Here is a 4,604-nt window from a genome sequence, read left to right on the forward strand (position 1 = left end):
ATCTGTCAAATGATGAGATATAAGCTGTACTGAAATTGAATAATATTCAGCTTATAGTTGGAGCAAGAAAATAACGTAAATTTGGAAGCAAATAAGGGATACTCTGAATAAAAGCTACGGATCCAAACACTGGAAGTGGAGGAAGAAAGATGAAAAGACTATTAATTTATCTGTAGAGGATATTTGCATATTTCCTGCATATGGAAAATCACTATAGAAAATTGTGTACAATAGTCATACTTGGTAAAGTATTATTAATTCTTGTTGCTACCACATAAATACATTGGTATCTTTGGGGATAGCTTCACATTTTAATATTTCTTATTCTGTTCTTGGAGAGGTTCTAGTCTTGGCTCTGGCACTGTCTACTTTAGAAATTCTATTTACATTTGTATTTTTTTCCCAATAAAATGAAGATTATGAAGGTTTATCTACCTTAGCATTATGGTTTCTTCTCAGTTTTAAAAAATCCCAGGATTCCATAAGATAGTATACCTTAAAATCAAAGGCATGACTGTTCCTTTTGTGCTTTACTGTAAACACTTCTCCAGTATTTGCTGGAACACTCAGTGTCTGGAAATGAATATTTGGAACAATTTGTTTTGCTTGTTTTGACCATTCTATTTCTGACCTAATGGGTTGTTTAACTATTAGGAGATACTTCCATTAGAGGCTTTTACTTTGGCATGGGACAGGCTTTTGTTAATAGTCATGAGGCTTTTTTTTTTAACTAATGCATAGACAATCCAGAACTCGAGGCCTGAGATGTGGAAGGTTCCCAGTAAGTGTTTGTGAATGAACACACCAAAGAGTGCGTAGAATGATGTAGTACGGTGAGCATTGACTTCAAGGTTTATTCGTCAACTCAAATGTGCCAGCTGCATCAATCTCCCAAACCTTTCTTTCCAGTTTTTACAACATAGGTAGATAGAAATAGTATTAGCAATATTAATATTTTATTCAGTTTTATATGTTTTCACCTGTCAGTATATGGAACCAGACTCTATGTGTGCATATATGGGTATATATACAGAGGCATTCCTGTGTTAATGTAATTTTGAATTGTGTTGTACTTTCTTGCTACAACTAACAAACGTGCAAAAAATTCCCTAGGGTTTTGTGTTAGAGAATACCAGTGCTTACACAGGTTTATGTTCTCTTTTCCTTTCCAACTACATATCCACACTGCATTCTCCAGGCTCCTCTACAGTTAGGTGGGAATGTGTGACCACCTTCTGGTCAATGCATGTGGACAATGCAGTGTGAACTGATATATGCCAATTCCTGGCTTAGCCCCAGAAATCTCCTCAAACCCATCCTTTTTCCTTAGCTCCTAGCCAGAAACACCTAAAATGTGGCATTTACTTATTAGTCAACCATGGCAAGGGGTCGGATGTTAGAGATTAAAGGGTAGGAGAGTCTTGTTACAACATGGCAAAAATCTCCTGAGACCATTACCGGCAACAACTTGGAAGGCAGGTTGTCCACCCTCTGCCCTTTCAGCCCAAGAGGAAAAAGTTGTAAAAAATGCAGTGTTTAGCCACTAAAATTAGCTGCCTTTGGCAAAGTATTATAGAAAAGAGGCACAGGGGAAAATAAGAGGGAACAGGGACAGCCTAGAAATTTGGGCCACCAAAAGGATGGAAACTCCTTTTAGTTCCCATAAAGTGAGAGATAAAAAATTTAAGAAAATTAGATTTCAGAAAAAAATTTAAGAAAATTTAAGAAATTTAGTCTCCATAAAGTAAGAGATAAAAAATTTAAGAGCTAAAAAATTTAAGCCAAGAGTCAACAAAACTTTTCATTATAATGAAGACAGTTGGATTTGTGACAAAATTCAGGTTAAGGGTGGTCTTCTTCCCAAGCCTACTGCCCCTGTGTCATCATGTAGTCACCCATTAGTTTAACAGAAGGGACATTGAGAAGGAAGCAAAGAAATAAAGTACATCTGAGAAGTTTGTCTAGGAAAGAAATGTGGATGTGGTCACTGACACACGAAATTAAATAGGAGGAAATAGATTATAAACATATTAGTACTTTGAGAGAATTTCACTGCCAAAAGAACTACTTTTAATATTGGACATTCCAGATGCCAAACAACTTTTGAGCCCTTGTTATGAGTTGCACTGTGTCTCCTCCAAGGTACATATGTTGACACTCTACCACTCAGTCCCTCACAATGTGGCTGTATTTGGAGGTAGGGCCTTTAAAGAGGTGATTTGGTTACAATGAGGATATTTGGTGGTTCTTAATCCAATCTGACTGGAGGACTTATCAGAAAAGGTTATTTGGGCACACAAAGAGATGAGGGTTACACACATACAGAGGAAAGTCTTCATGAAGACGCAGTGATAGGGTGCCATCTGTAAGTCAAAGAGAGATGTCTGGCACAGATCCTTCCCTCAGAAGAAATCAAACATGCCAACATGTTGATCTTAGAATTCTAACCTACAGAGCTGTGAGAAAACAACTTTATGTTGTTTAACCTACCAGGCTGTGATGTCTTATTAGGGCAGACCTAGAAAACAAATACAGCTCTCTAGCATCTAAGGAGAGCCTACTCCTTAGCACCCATATCAGGTGTAGACAAGGAGGAAGATGAACATAGAACATAGAATAAACCTCTAAAGTATGGAGGCAAGACAGCTTTGGACCAGTAAGCTCCTCCCAGTAATCTCAGGATCTCATCAAGGAACACTGTCTACTCCCAGGATAAGGTCCCTGTGTAATATCCATCAAGGTTCCTTCCTAATTGCTGGGGGTCAGTGAAACTTGGGTGTCTCCACTTCTTCCTGTTTCAGAATAGGCATGATTTCTTATGATTATCTTGCCCTTGTTGCACATTTTCATATGAGAGTTTGGAGAAAGACGATTGTCTTTTAATTCATAGATGGCTGGCAAAGAGAAGCCACATCTAGAAAACACTGCACATAAGCCAGAGATACTAGGCACTGAGCTACCTAAAGGGTTTGGATGGCTCAGTCTTCTTTAGAGATAAGGTGATGTATTTTTTTGTACATCAGTAAGAGGGCAAAGAGATATTTGGTGACCAAAAGGAGTAACTGATGAAGATTACTCGTGCTCATTAGTATCCACATTATCTTTTCCTTTCTTTTCACAAAAACGACACTACGTTACCCAGTTTCCCCTACAGTTAGGTCAGGCCACGTGACTGAGTTAAGGTTGATAAAATGGTGTAGGATGTGAGATATATATATATATATATATATATATATATATATATATATATATATATCTCACTTCTAGGTCTATCCCACAAAACCCATTACCCCCAATTATTTTCTCTTTGTTTCCTGATGGGTTGAAAGTAATCATGTAGAGGACTTAAGGTTCTAGAATTCAGAAGAAACACTAGATTGAGTAATTATGTGGTGCAGAATTCTCACCACACTGACCCACATCAGTGTGTGATATGAGCCAGAAGTAAAAATTTGCTGTAGTAAGCCACTGGGATTTGAGTGTTGCTATAAGTAGCATCATTTCTGTTGACTCATCTAGAAGTGTGTTTATGAGTAGACTTGCTGGATTATAGGCTATGCTCATGTTCAAATTTACTAGAAACTGCCAATTTCCCTGATATTGTTGAACCAATTTATAGTCCAATGAATGCACTACTTATGAAAGTATTCTGGTGGCTCCATATTCTCCCTAACACTTTGTGTTGCCATATTAATTTTTTTTTTTGCAAATGGGGTGGTATAAAATAATATCTATTATGGATTTAACTTGAATTTTCCTGAGTACTAATGAGGATAGTCTTTCTGTTTGACTAGTTGGTTAACTTCTTCCAGGAAGCACTGGTTTATATCTTTAAAAAAATTTTTTTTTTCATTTTTGAGAGACAGAGAGAGAGAGAGAGTGAGTTGGGGGAGGAGAAAAGAGAGAGAGAAACACAGAATCTGAAGAAGGCTCCAGGCTCTGAGCTGTCAACCCGGAGCCCAGTGCGGGGCTCAAAGTGATAGACTGCGAGATCATGACCTGAGCTGAAGTCGGATGCTTAACTGACTGAGTCACCCAGGTGCCCCATCATATCTTTTTTTCATGTTCTCACTAAGTCCTTTGCATTTTTCATATATATATATGTATATACATACACACACATATATGTATATATGTACATACATATGTATTTATCTATGAGACCTCTGTGTGTGTATGTATAGTGTTACATATATAAAATTACATATATATAGTTATACATAGTTATCAATTTCTTGTTAGCTATTTTGTGAATATCTTTTCTTGGTTGGCATGTTTTTTATGGTATATGAATTTAGCTATTAATATATTGCTTAATACATGCAGATTGTAGGAAATTTAGAAAATAAAAAGCATTTATAATCCCACCAGTAAAGATAGCAACTCTTAATAGTTGGTGTATTTTTATTTAGTGACTACCTGTGAAGGAATGGAAGTATATTGTAGATTTTTAGAACCGTAAGGGGATTTAAAGAAAAATGTATTATCTTTTGAGTTAGTCTTTGTGGTTATGCTCTTTATATGTGTTGTTTTAGTCAACTCAATGACTTAAAAAAAACCAGTACAACATAAAGTAGTTACAGCTTTTCTAATAGGAGCTCATT

The sequence above is a fragment of the Prionailurus bengalensis genome, chromosome B1 (genome assembly GCF_016509475.1).
Source record: "Prionailurus bengalensis isolate Pbe53 chromosome B1, Fcat_Pben_1.1_paternal_pri, whole genome shotgun sequence".
In the NCBI taxonomy this organism is placed as follows: Eukaryota; Metazoa; Chordata; class Mammalia; order Carnivora; family Felidae; genus Prionailurus; species Prionailurus bengalensis.